Raw genomic sequence first — 15130 nt, forward strand, 5'->3', positions numbered from 1 at the left:
TCCTTCCAATCAAGAATACGAATCGGCTGCTCAATGTAGGAAGCATCCTCATGGACCTCAAGCGGCTACCAATCAATCACGGGAATAATGTCCAACCCACATTTTCGCAACATAGACACATGGAATACATCGTGGATCGCAGACAACTCAGGAAGTAAGGCAAGCCTATAGGCCACTGCGCCAACACGCTCGGTAATCTCAAAAGGTCCAATGAATGTCGGGGCGAGCTTTCTCTTCACACCAAACTGAACCACGCCTTTCATAGGCGAGACCTTAAGATACACCATGTCTGCGACTGCCAGCTCAAGGGGTCGACGCTGACGATCACGAAAACTCTTCTGTCGGCTCTGAGCTGTGCCCATCCTCTGCCTAATAATATCAATAACCTTTGATGTCTGCTGAACATGCTCGGGACCTAAGAGATGATACTCTCTAACCTCGGTCCAACAACAAGGAGATCTGCATGGTCTGCCATAAAGTGCCTCAAAAGGAGTCATGTCGATAGTCGCCTGATAGCTGTTGTTGTAGCAAACTCGGCGAGGTGCATATGCTCATCCCAACTCCCTGCAAAGTTGATCACACAAGCCCTCAGCATATCCGTAAGGATCTGATTGACCCTTTCGGTCTACCCATTGGTACTGAGCACAAAGTGACCCCCAGCGCCTGCTAGAAACTCCTCCAAAACTAAGACGTAAATTTGGAATCTCGGTCTAAAACGATCAAAATTGGGACGCCGTGCAGTCTCACTATCTCCTCAATGAATATCCTCGCCAACCGATCCATAGACCAAGAAGCACACACTGGAATGAAATGAGCTGATTTCGTCAGACGATCGACGATAACCCAAATGGTATCGTGACTGCGGTGAGTCCTCGGCAAACCTACAATGAAGTCCATCGATACGTGCTCCCACTTCCACTCCGGAACACTCAATGGCTGCAAGGGACCAAGGGGTCTCTGATGATCGGCCTTGACACATTGGCATGTGTCACACTCGGCCACAAAACTCGTAATCTGGCGCTTCATCCCCTGCTAGAAGTACTGCCTCCTCATATCACGATACATCTTTATGGAGAGCGGGTGGACAGTAAGTCTCAATCGGTGTGCCTTAGTCATCAGATCACGACGCAACTCTAGCACATCAGGGACACACAATTGGCCTCTAAAGCGTAATCCACCATCACAACCGATCTGCCAGTTTGATTACTCCACGGATGTGGCCTCTGCTCGGTACTCCTGAAGCAACTCATCCGTCTGCTGAGCCTTGATCACCCTAGCCACCAGAGAGGGTTGAATCGACAAGCTCGAAAGCTGAACAATGGAGGACTGCAGGCCAAACTCAAAGTCATACTTTGAAACATCCTCGAGCATCTGCCACTCTCGCACCATCATCTGTGCTACCAGGCCTCATGCCTGATGGCTGAGCGCGTCTGCCACCACATTCGCCTTGCCCAGGTGGTACTGAAGATCAAAATTATAGTCTTTCAGCAACTCCATATATTGCCTCTGGCACAGGTTCAACTCAGACTGCGAAAATAGATATTTCAAGCTCTTATGATCCGAGAAGAGCTCGAACCTGACCCCATATAAGTAATGCCTTCACACCTTCAGTGCGAAGACAACTGCTGCAAGCTCCAAATCATGAGTGGGGTAGTTCAGCTCGTGGACCTTGAGCTGACACGAGGCATACGCCACTGGCTTCCCATGCTGCATTAGTACAGCACCTAAGCCAACTCCAGAGGCATCAGTGAAGACAACAAAATCCTCCCATCAGGAAGAGTGAAAACAGGAGTAGACGTGAGGCGGTCCTTCAACTCCGTAAATGCCTTCTCGCAAGCGTCACTCCAGATGAACTCGACACTCTTTCGCGTCAACCGGGTCAGTGGTACTACAATATGGGAGAAACCCTCGATAAACCGTCGATAATATCCTATTAGACCAAGGAAGCTGCGAATCTCAGACGCGTTCATTGGCTGAGCCCACTGACGCACTACATCAACCTTTGAGGGGTCCACAGCGACACCCTCTCTCGTCACCACGTGATCGAGGAACTTCATCTCCTCCTACCAAAATTCACACTTCTCCAGCTTCGCATACAGGTGGTGGGCACGGAGGGTCTCAAGCGTAATCTGCAGGTGCTCAGTATGGACCTCTCCGGTCCTTGAATATACAAGAATATCATTAATGAATACCACCACGAACTGATCGAGAAACGGTCGAAAAACCTCTTTCATCAGCTGCATGAATACGGCGCGTGCATTGGTCAGTCCGAACGACATGACCAGGAACTCGAAGTGACCATAGCGCGTCTAGAAGGCCGTCTTCGGAATGTCCTCCTCTCGGACCTAAATCTGATGGTAACCGGAGCACAAGTCTATCTTGGAAAATACTGTGCACCCTGCAACTGATCGAACAAGTCATCAATACAGGGAAGCGGGTATTGGTTCTTGATGGTGACTCTGTTGAGCTCACAATAATCTACACAGAGTCGCAACAAACCATCCTTCTTCTTCACAAATAATACCCGGGCTCCCTAAGCTGAACTACTGGGAAGAATGAAACCTAACTCCTGGAGCTCATCCAACTGCTCCTGCAGTTCCCTTAACTCCATCGATGCCATCTGGTAAGGGGCCTTTGAGATAGGCACAGTACCGGGCACCAAATCAATCTGGAATTCTACTTACCGACACGACGGTAAATCCGGAATCTCCTAAAATACATCCGAGTACTCACAAACGACTGGCAGCTACTCAATACTCACTGCCACAGAATCCTCAACAACTGAAGCCAAGAAACTAGATAACGGCTCTCCTCTGGGCTCGACGACGAACTGGAATACTGGCAAGCCTGGAATGTGAAACGTAACCGTCCTCGCGGCACAGTCTAAGATGGCACGATACTCCGCAAGCCAGTCCATACCCAGAATCACATCAAATCCTACCATCATCATCACGAATAGATCGGCAGGGAGGAACATCTCGTCCACTAATACTAGGTAAGAAGGACAGCGACGGATCAGCACAATAGACTTCTCCATGGGAGTTGAAATGGTCAAGGCCTCAGACACGGACTACGACAGAATACCGGTCGATCCGCAAAACTGCTCGGCCACAAAAGAATGGGAAGCGCAAGAATCAAACAAAACATGAGCAATGTAAGCAGAAACAAGAAGAATACCCTCAACGACTCCACCGGTCGATGACTGCGGGTCCTGGCTTGGTGCCTACCTGGCAGAATAAAAACGGCCCTAAGCTGGTAGGGGAAGCAAACCGGAATACTAAGGGTCCTAAGTCTGAGCCTGCTAAGCTGCTATAGATATTGGACCCAGGGACTGGACATACGGATATCCCTTCTGCTGGTACTGCAACTACTGCTGTCTCTGCTGAGAAGGTCTGCTTGGCTGCCTCTGCTGCTAAGGAGGAGCCCTAGGAGCGGCTGGTGGAAGCTGTGCTCTCTACTGCTACTGAGGAGGACGAGCTGGGGGCAACTGCGGTGGCCTTTGCTGCTGACTGGGGAGAGGGCACTCACGCCTCCGATGCCCAGCCTGTCCACAACTGAAGCAAACGTCGAAAAAGGGGGCCAGAAGATGAAGCAGCTGGCCGTGCTGATGATGATGAAGAAGCTACTGACTGAACTGCGGGCTACCGAAATCCTGACTTACCCCTCCGTCTCTGCTAACGGAGCTACTTGGAACTGCCGGCGGGTGCTCTCCTTTTCTGGTCTCCACCGAAACTCTGCTCTCTCAACCTCTGGGTCAAAGCCCAGTCCTCCTCATAAACAAGTGCCCGATGAACGACCTGGTCGAATGTCTCCAAACAATGTCCTACCACATGGCTACGAAGGGTAGGACGCAAACCAGTCATAAAATGACGGGCCCTTATTTTCTCATCGCTGGTGAGATGAGGAGCAAATCTAGACAGAGCCAAGAAACGGGCCTCATGCTGAGATACAATCATATCACCCTGCACTAGGGTCTCAAACTCAATCGCCCGCTGGATCTACATGTGCTCAGGGAAGAACTTCTGGTCGAAACGAACCACGAACTCCTTCCATGTCCAAAAAAACTGAGGTCCGACCATCCTAGATATAGATGATCACCAATGATGGGCCTCACCCTGAAGAAGATAGGTCGCAAGGGATACTCTCTGACCCACAGGACACTGTATAGTATCAAAAATCCTCATAACCTCAGTGCGCCAAGCCTCGGCGGTAAAAGGGTCAAGATTACCACTAAACATCGGAGGATCATGCTGTCGAAACTCTCGGGCTATCGCACTAGCACGCGGTAAGTCAAACTGTCAAGAAACCTCAGCGGTAGCAGGCTGACGGGTCTGTAATGCGGTGGCAACAAGCTGCATCAACTGCTAAAAATGCTCGGCTCCTATAGGTACTGTCGGAAAGGCAGGGGTGACACTCACCTCGGGCGGAGGCACGAGTGCGGCCAGCGGAGCAGGAGCCTCCGAAACCAGAACAACAGGCTGAGGAGGGGGGATTGGAGGGGGAACTGGAGCAACTGAAGGTACGGGCGCTACAAGCTCAACTGGGGGATCAGGCCGGATTGGGACCTCAGGAATCGGATCCTCAACAATGGGAGTAGGATATGCTCGAGTAGGATGGGTACCTCGGGCACCTCGTCCACGGGCATCATGACCACGGGCACCATGACCAAGGGTGCCACGACTACGGGCGCTATGTCTACGCTGCATCGTCTATAAAATAATGATGACGCAAAGAATTAGGACAATTATAGGCTCAATACGGAGCGAAAGGAAGGATCTCAGGACACTACTTGTCCCGTGTTCTTGGCAGACATGCGATGTTTTCCTGAGTCATTCCAGAATTACTTGCTATGCTCTGATACCAACTCCTGTCACGCCCCAGACTCGGTAACTGGACTCACAAGGAACCCGAGCTGCAACAGCCTTCGTAGTACCCCATTCTCGGCTCCTGAGGTAGGTTCTGATCCTGAGATCCTACGAGGAGGATTTCCATAATAATTAATCATTTTCCAATATGAGCATACCCAAGATCACAACAAGTACATCTGAGGATAACAAAGGGCACACCTCACAAAATCCACTAAGAATTTAAACTTTTACAAGTTTACATCAGGTTCAAAAGAATATACATAAGGTAATAAAGAAAGAGAGAGAAATCAACAACACTGGAGTCCTCACTGCTCAACTCTACTCCATGATCTGCTGCTACGACACCTGCCTAGAGTCTCCTGCATGCATCAATCGTGCATAAGCTTGTAGAAGCTTAGAGGGTGGTGAAAGTGTGTGTAAATAGTGCACAGAAGAATAGTAGGAGGTACAAGGAAAGAAACATGCTTAATGAGAATATCACCAACTTTACCATGACTTATCATGAATACGATGCAATGAGTACTAGACGCCATACCAAGGCAATGCATGAAGCGGCTTATAGAGCTAATGCTAATGTGATGCGAGTAATGTCAGTGCTCATATCCAAACCAAATGTTAAGTACATTTCCAATCGTAAGGAAATCACCGGGGTCCATTACACTGCTGAATGACTGCCGCTCTATAGACCCCGCATAGTCAAACGAGCATAAGAGACCTCATTACCCGCCTGTGGACAGCCAATCACCAATAAGGCTTGAAGGTAGTGAACTCATTTACGAGCTGGTCAGACTCAGCCTAGCAATGCCTCCTCACACCAGGCAGGTAAGGCCACACCCCTATCCAACCGACTACACGACAATGTGAGTCGCGGCCTAAATGTATATGGCCCTCGTGCGCACATAGTTTCCACTCGGTCATAATGTTGGATCAAATCCTTGGTACCATGGAAGTTTTGTGAATTTCACCCATAGGCATCTTATACACTCGGTATGCTCAAGTAATATTTCTGGTGTCCACTCATACGGTCATCCACGAATATCCCTGTGGAGACGAGGCCATGATGAAGCAAGGGCGGTATCATCATGAAATACTATGCCAATGCATGAGTCACACACGCAGATCATGCACTAGCTGCAGGCACATAATGTGTATAAGGGGAGAAGCTCCATCCCTCAATGACCACCACACAATGCAATCAATTCGTATAGATGATGCATATGGGTCATAAAACTGTAAGTGTGCAACCTGTGGAATATGGAATCCTCCGTCCCAAGGAGAGTTAAGGTCTAGGCACATAGACAGGTATTCTAAGAAGAATAAAAGTCCTCTAATTGGAGCCCAATACTTTGGGATGACCCATAAACTAAGAGAGTCAAAATCTTAAGGGGGAACGGTCCTAGCCAGGACCAATGTGGGCCTTCAACCACCTATAAGGGCTTCTATGGGCCTACGTTAGGGCCATCAAGGAGGACATCCAACCTCAACCGGGCCCCAAAAGGTAGCCTACTACGTATGCAAAGAAAGGTCCAAGGCATAATCAATCCATGGCCTAGTGGGCCATACACCAAGCACAAAACAAAGGCAACCTGGTGGGCCCTTAAGCAAGGTTAGGGCCCAACCATAAGGGTCATGGGTTCACTCATTATGGTGGGCCTAATGGGCAGCTCATTATCCTAACATATGGAAAATCTTTATATTTTTAACACATGTAAGTTGGGCCTCACATCTCGGCTCAAGTATGGATTTATTATAGTGGGCAAACAAGGGCCCAACTACTTGAGTATTTGGCCCCATAAGACCCATCACAATGACATGGTAAATATAGGACCCAAGGGTTCAATGGGCCTATCAAAAGTTCCAACCCAACCAAGGCTATAAGGCCCATACTTAATTAAGAGACTAGCCCAAGAAGAATCCCATTTGGGATGGGCCTTTAATCAAGCACTAATTAAGCCCAAAGAAATATAAACGTAAGATAGTAAGATACTGACTTAAAACCTCTTCAAATCTAGTGGGCCATATTACCCCAAAATAACACTTATAAGAAATAATTATTTGGCTCAATGCCAAATTACAGCCCACCCAAATTTCTGGGTTGGTTGGAGTCCAACAATAGAAGTATTTCTTAGTATAATTAATTCCTGATAGCCCACACACATCATTGTGGGCCCCACCAGATGAGAGAGGATATGCAACACATATATCAAATGGGCCAGGCTGTTGGAATGCAGGCCCAGCAGTAGCCTAAGGCAGGGATGTCCCATGTGTAGGCAACCCTATGGGCCCGGGGTGTCTTTTCCAAAAATTCACCCAATGGGCCCCAATTGAATAAAAAAGGGAGGATGATTAATCCCCTAAGGACTCCACATGGATGGGTGGTGGGATATACAACACATCAAGGTGGGCCCATGAAGCAGGCTGGACGCCACAGCCTGGGCATCCCTGCCTAAGAGGCCACTTCCAGCCGTACCACGGCCAGTTCAAATGTCCGTTGGGTCTAAAATTTTGCAGGGTGATACTTCCATAGGTGGTTCACACCTCCACAAAATTTTAAAATTTTTGGATACTTAAAAATATTTTAATTTATTTAAATGAAACAGACTGTCTAGAAAATCGGACTGACTTAGACGTCCCAACATGGTGGGTCAGTCCGGCCCTTTCCACGGTGTGTACAGGTGTCCATTGGACCTGAAATTTAGTATGTGGGTCCTACCATGGGTGGAACATAGCTCTACAAAATTTTAAAATTTTTAGACATCTAAAAATATTTTAATTTATTTAAAGAAATCAATCTGTCCGGAAAATCGAACTGATCTGGACACCATATTGTAATGGGCCGGTCCAGCCACATGGTGTGTATAGGTGTCCATTCGCCCCAAAATTTTGTAAGTTGGTCCTACCATGACTAGACCACTTCTTTGAAAAATTTTATGATTTTTGGATACTCATAAATATTTTAATTAAATTAAGAATTTCAATCTGTCCAGGAAGAGATGTTGCTGTCCATGCATTGTTTACCCAATAAGGTGGGCCCAAACTTCATCCAGGAGGGGGGAAATGGAGGTTTAGTATTTTCTTCATACAATACAATAAGGTGGGGTCCAAAAAATTGGCCAATCCCTCAAAGAAACTAAGCTGAAGTATATGTTTTCCCTCCATAAATGTGGGCTGGACAGCCCAACTAGGTGGACTGCCCACCCCTATGGGCCTCCTTTTTTGGTACCATTTCATGGGTCATCTGAGGTATGACCCACCACATCTCAAGGTAGGGTCCACACCTTCAAGAAAAGCATATCAAATGGGTAGAAACAATCCCTTAATTTGTCCAAAAGTCTGACCCAAAACCCACCAGAAACTGTCCAGAAATTTTTTGGACAGCAACATGCTTATGAAATAAACTGAGTATATAATTCAAATTAAGGGAAAAACACCCCATGAGACCTAAGTTGTGGTCCACCTTAGTGGGCCCTAAAAACATCCAGACCTATTCCTCTCATAAAAATTCATTGCATATACACCTAAAAGGGGCAACAAGTCATCACCATCCATAGAGTGGACTGCCTTGGGTTTCCACTCTCCTTGGACAGTCTAGATATTTCCAAGCCAAATGGTGGGCCACACATCTTAGAAAAATAAGAGATTATTAAGAGAAGAGAGAAAATCGGTCATAAGGGAAGGGGGTTCAGCCTCATTGAGGCCCTTCCCTTTATCACAACCATACATCTCACTACATTGATGGTATTACAAGATTTACCCATGCATGCATCTTCAAATCAAAATCCATTGGTAGAGATACCATCTCCACCAAAAATCAAGGGTCTAGATGACCCAAAAATCTTTCTAACTAAGAAAAGAAACCATGGTAGGGTCCATGGAGAATGGCCCCACCCATGAGTTATGCATGCACAAGAGGATGGGCCAATGGCCACATCCAAGAAGACATGGGGCCTCCACCATCATTTGGTGGGCCCCACATGCTTCAAACATGAGGTGAAGAAGAGAAATAAGAAGAAGGAATATAAATCCTAAGATTCTAAGTACATGCACACCCAGCTACAAGGTCTTCAAACAAACACCTCCAAGATAGTCTTCAAACTCCAAGGTACGTGGATCTAGAGTTGAGATCTTTCTTCAAGGGTTAGATAGAGGGAATATATGAGTGAAAGTGAGCTGAAAAAATAGAGGAAAGTTACTGGAGAAGAAGAGAAGAGAGAGGGGGAGAGAGAGAGAGAGAGAGAGAGAGAGAGAGAGAGAGAGAGAGAGAGAGAGATGAGAGGGAAAAAGAGAAAAAAGATTTTTAAGGCAAGCAATGATGAGTTTCTCCTAGAGAAGGGAAAAATATGAATTTTGCTAGAAAAGAGGGGCTTAGGATAGAGGAATGCATCATGGTTTTCTAAGAAAGAGAGAGTAATCAATGCCTAGGTTAGGCAAATCCATCATACTAACTACAAAAAGGTGTAAGGTGTAGGCTAGGCTAGGGTGTAGGTTTCTAGGAATGAGAGCCTAGGTGGGGCATACCATGGGAAAACGTGTGGGCCTCATGCACATGGGTCCCATGCAATGATCAATGGCTGATAATTGCCGGGGCAATAGCATGAGATGCACATGTCGGATGGACGCACAAGACGCAACGTTGGAACCGTGGCGATGATGCGGTCACAATGACATAGGTTTCAACTCGATCTGTGTCGGGTCTTCATGACTGGACTTACGGACGACCGCAAATGCCATCCAAGGGTTACAGGTCACCGGGATTCGACCGGTAGGACCGCGTGACCAAGATGAGCGAGATGCATACTCACACACACACACATGCATACATGCGAACTCAGGCCGGGTCTCATAGGTCTTCACCATAGGTTTGCTCCCTATAGTTGAGGATTTGATTCCCTTCCTTGGCATTACTTTTAATGAAGAAATCAAAAGTTGGTAAGTTGATCTATGAGGCAGGTTTTGGTTGTCATGAATTCTCTTATTGCTTACCAATGATATCATGAAAGAGAGAAGTGAACCTTAATGATAAGCCGAGATTACACTATACACTCATGGATCCTAATGTTTAGAATTTTTTCTAATTGATGAATTAATACTTTGACCTTGATTACGAAGTCTATTATGTACTTGAGTATAGGAGAATATAATGCCCAACATTCATGAATCTTACAATTCTAGTACCTAGATTATTTTTCAAAAATCACTCGAGTTCATAGAAATTGTCCTGTAATTCTAACTTATTTTTCGCATATTTTGCTCAGGACTAGCAAAATACTGGTTGGGAGTTGTGTTGAGGGTCAAATATTGCATATTAGACCTCAATTATTACCTGATTTTACGAGCATGATACCGTTTAACTCTGTATTTTAATCATGTTTGTAATGCAGGTTGTATTTAGGAGCTTGGATTGGAAAAGGGTACTAAAAGCATAAAATTAACGCTTCAAAGTCACCAAGGCAAGGGACGGACCCCAGGGGACCAAGATTTAAGAATTTACATGCCAGAGATCTGAGAAAATTAGACCACTCCTGTTAAACGAACCCAAAAATCATCCAGAATGCAAGATCACAAGGTTTCTACTATCCGTTTGGCTCAAAACTTTATATCTGGTTTGAGGACCATAAATGAACCGTACACATCGAATTTCAATCATTAGATCCTTGTGAAAGTGGCCCAACAAGCAGATCAGCCCATAAACCATTGATTTTGGGCCCACATGCTATCTGGATATGCTTCAAAATTGGTCTCGACAGTTTAAATGAGATGAGAAAAAGGATGGACGGATCAGATCTCTCACAAGAAGCACAGTGGACTCCACCTTGTGTGGGATGTGCATAGTGCACATGTGCACTAGCCGTGCACTGTATCGTCAATGAGAGTCAAACTCTCTTGACCGACTCAAATTCAAGAAACGGCAATTGTCGTTCCCTGTTGTTGAACAGAGCCATCGGTTGGGTCTTGTGGGCCACCATCTTGCATCAACGGTTCGATCCGGACCGTCCATAAGACTCACATGGCTCCTCTCACTCGGACCTATGTGGCGGTATTTCGAAAGATAGCAGATAACGGATCTCAACCGTCCCAACGCAAGATGAATGATAGACCAAAAGATCCTGTGGGCCTCATCAACGGAAGGCCAAAAATACACCTTCTAGACTGAAATTTCGAAAGGAATTCAATGGACGGGTCGGATCTCGCTAATGACATCCATCATGGGCCCCACCAACGTCGCAGTGCGATCAGTGTGCAATCCATGTTTTCGCGCCGGACGCTGGGCATTTCTTTTTTGCCATTGCACGATCATGGCATTGATCAGATGGCCGATCTAGACCATCCATCATGTAGGCCACCCCAAAACGTCCCAGGGGACGTTATTTCTTTGGAAAGAAAGGAAGGAAAGTGGAGAAGATCTTCCCGTTCTTTGTTGCGTAAAACAGGGGGCGCAAGCTGTTTGCTACGAAAGGAGTGCAGCTGGCTGTCTTTTACGCACGTAGTTCCTTCACCAACTTCACCTCTCCATGCTCCCAGTCGACCGACCTTGGTGATCTTATAAGAGAAAGACGTGAGAGAGAGAGAGAGGAGATATCAAGTGCTTGAACGGAGAGACGTCTAAGAAGAGAGAGAGTTTTTGTTTTATTTATTTATTTTATTCTTTTTCTTATGAATATTTGGAGACTAGCTTAATCATGTCAGGCTAAACCTCTTAGCTAGGGCTAAGAGGTGAAGCTTGTGGCGTGATGAGAATGATTCTACGGTTTTGATTCATATTAGACTGAATTTATGTTGATTTTAGTTTGATTATTAGGAATGCTTTCAGTTTTTAATGGTTTGTTGTGACTGAAATTACAATATATCTGTGATAGCTTTAAGCATGTTCTTAGTATTATAGGGTTTGTGAATTTGAGAACCCTGTTGTTCACCATCATTTTCTGGGCATGGTTGGATGATGGAACCCTTCCTAATGTTTATAAATTTCTTAGATTAGATGTGGATTGGTTAAAATTTTGTTGTTTGCTTTGTCTCATGGGCATGGTTTTGTGATGGAATCATATCTAATTCATATATCTTTTATCTCTTTGAAAACTGGATCAAAGGAAATTCAAATTGAGCTTTAGTAATGTATCTTCCAACTAGATGAAGATAGGACTCGAAGTCCAGTTGTGTTCGTGAATCAAGCATATATCTCCCAGATCTCTATAAGTGGATCCTTGGAACTCTAGTTTCCACCTTTAATTGCATTAGTTTTACTTACTTTAATCACAATTATTTCCTCAATTATTTCAGATTTAGATTTCATCTTTTTCTAGTTTTAGTTCTAGTTACTTTCAGAATACGTATAAGGTTCAGTCCCTATGGATTCGACCACAGTCTTACCGAGATTATTACTACATCATAACCCTATACTTAGGGTGTGAACAGTAACGACTGCCTATCGTACATCACGTACGTTAGCGATAGACGCTGATCTGTACCATGTATGCATGATTAACCAACTCATTATTAGTCCAGTTACAATCAGCCAATTTAAATAAGCTCAAGGTCACTACGGGAGCTCGTCACCAGCATATGCCGACAGCTCGGGCATAGGTCCCATATCACTATCTCTGGCTCATAAGACTACCACCTTAGGATGTTTAATAAAATCCCGTCGATTAGTGGCTAATTATATTACCATATATGAGGCTTACCATCGCATGGTTGCACAATATAAAATATCGAACCCATATAGGAAAAATACCAGAACAAAGCCACATAGGGCGATATCAAAATAAGTCATATAGGGCGACTATCAAAACCATGCGATAAAAGACCCTCCTTGAAAACTACTTAGACTCAGCAACCCTTAGATGGTAGGCCCACATCAACATTTAATTTTAAACCATCATTGAATAACTACTAAGTCGAAGGTCCATTACAATCACATTTAATCAAGTTACATTCCAAGTATAGGTATACATTTATAAGTGGGAGGTTTTCCACTGATGTACCAGTTTAAGTTCCATAAGCATTCCATAAGTAGTCCACAAGCATGAGAAAGTAAGCATGATAATTATTAAGCATATTATCTAGCATATCAACTTCAACAATTAACACATGTAATCATAAGGCAAGATATCAATTAACAATTCGAAATTAAAATAAAACTATCACTTAAGCTAATGGAAAATGGAAAGCTCAAGGGGAACAATCATCACCTTTTAAGGGTCGTATGACCGCTCTTGATTCACGTCCCTGCGTAAACCGAGTAGCCCAAATTACGCAAATGGTCTCCTAAGGTTATAATTAAATATTTCCAAGGTTAGTGCATTGAAGCTGTGTGGGTTTGAGGGGTCCTATGAATAAGGCCGTTTGGGCCTGCATTAGAGGGCCCAGTCCCATCAAATTTTGTCCAAAGAGGTGGCTCGAATCGGGCCCAGAATCCATTCATGGTCAACGCTTGAACTGGGCTTGACTTGGGCCTAGTTTGGCCCAATGTTGCTGGCCCCTAGTGGCCCTAAAAACTGAGTATATATTGAGCCTGATTTAAGGTGACCAGGGCTACTGAGATGCATTATGGGCACGACCCCTTTGGTTGTGCACTAGTGAGGCCCACTGAGCTGAGTGATAAGGCCCACCAGCTGCCAGCGTGAGGCCCACCTACTGCCAGCGTGAGGCCCACCTTGTTCCCTGTGGTGCAGCCCGCTGATCAGGTGCGGCCCACTAAGCACATGCAGCCCACCGTGATACTTGGTGCAGCCCACTAATCATGTGCGGCCCACCTATTTTTAAGGCGAGGCCCACTGGTTTTTAAAATGGGGCCCACTGAGATGGAGACTCAGGTGCAGCCCATTGGGATTTTATCCCAGGTGCGACCCACCTCCGATGGAGCTAATTTAGGCCCAGTTCTGAGCTGGCCCTCAGCCCAGTTAACCGTTACATTGAAAGGCTGCCTTCAGCCTCAGATCAGGGTCTGTTTTCAGTTTGGATTTGGCTCGATCCTCTGCTCATTGAAGGGCCGATTTCAGCCAAATTTTCGGACCGGTTTCAGACCATTTTCTGGGGCGTTCTGCAGCTTAAACTGAGGCATGTTTGGAGGCTGTTTTCGGGCTGTTTTTCAGCTGTTTTTCTAGTCTGAAACCCCAACTATTTTTAAGCAGAAATATCAGCTGCTAATGGGCTAATTTTCAGCTATCTTCAAGGGTGTATTTCCAGCTATTTCTAAGCTGAAAATCAGCTGATATCAGGCGATATTCCTAGTTGTTTCCGAGCTTGAAAGTTCAGCTGATATCAGGGCATTTTCCTGCTATTTTTCAACCTGTTGCAGGGTCTGATTGAGGGACGGTTCCAGCTGGCTATGGCCCGCTTTTCTGCTGAACCGCGGCTCATTTGAGGGCCGATTTTTTTGTCCTACGTCCGACCCATTTCTCAGCTCAGATCAGGCCAGTTGGGACCTCATTTCATACCAAACCCAGGCTCTGTTTGAGGGCTGATTTCAGCTCTATATAGAGACCATTCACAGGCCATATTCAACCTCACTTTAGAACCAAAACAGAGCCTCTTTATTTGTTATGTCCAAGCTTCTCTATGGCCAGAATTTCGGCCCCAAAATGTGGCTTCTAACAGGCTGATATCGACCTGAAATTGAAGAAAAAATAGAAGAAGGAAGAGGCTAAGTTCGGGCCGTGTTACCTGGCCGGACGGAGTGCTTACGCCCACTCTCTGTCTTTTCTCTCCCTCTCTCTTTTCTTTCCTTCTCTCCTTTCTTTCCTTCTCTTCTTTTAAACAAAAAAACTTAGTATGTAGGGCTAGGATTGCTTTAGAACGGACGGCTGAGATTGGAAAGGGGAGAGGTTTCACGCGGATTGCCCTCGTGGCAAGGAGATCAGTTTCCATTTTTGGAAACATTGTGCTACCAGGCCCTGTTTGCGCTAGCATTTGTGTACACTTGTTACTACATCTACATGTGGGATCCATTGTCAGAAGAACCATCCGCACCAGATGAACGGTTCAGATCATGGGTGTGGACCCTAGTTCGCGGGCCACAATAAAAAAACACGGACGCACGTCCGTCCGCTGTTGAAAGATAAAAAGAGAGAAAAATCTCTCTGTTTAAAGAAATCTCGGGTCAGCGCCGGTCAGGTGGGCTGGCACATCTGGTGCACGGTGGGTGTGCACCTGCTGTGTACACGTGCCCCATTAAGTGGGGTCCACCATGATGTTTGCCATGAATCCACTCTGTCCATCCCACTTGGTGGAACCAATCAGAGTCCTTGATCAAAGATCAACAG

The sequence above is a fragment of the Magnolia sinica genome, chromosome 17 (genome assembly GCF_029962835.1).
Source record: "Magnolia sinica isolate HGM2019 chromosome 17, MsV1, whole genome shotgun sequence".
Classification (NCBI taxonomy): Eukaryota; Viridiplantae; Streptophyta; class Magnoliopsida; order Magnoliales; family Magnoliaceae; genus Magnolia; species Magnolia sinica.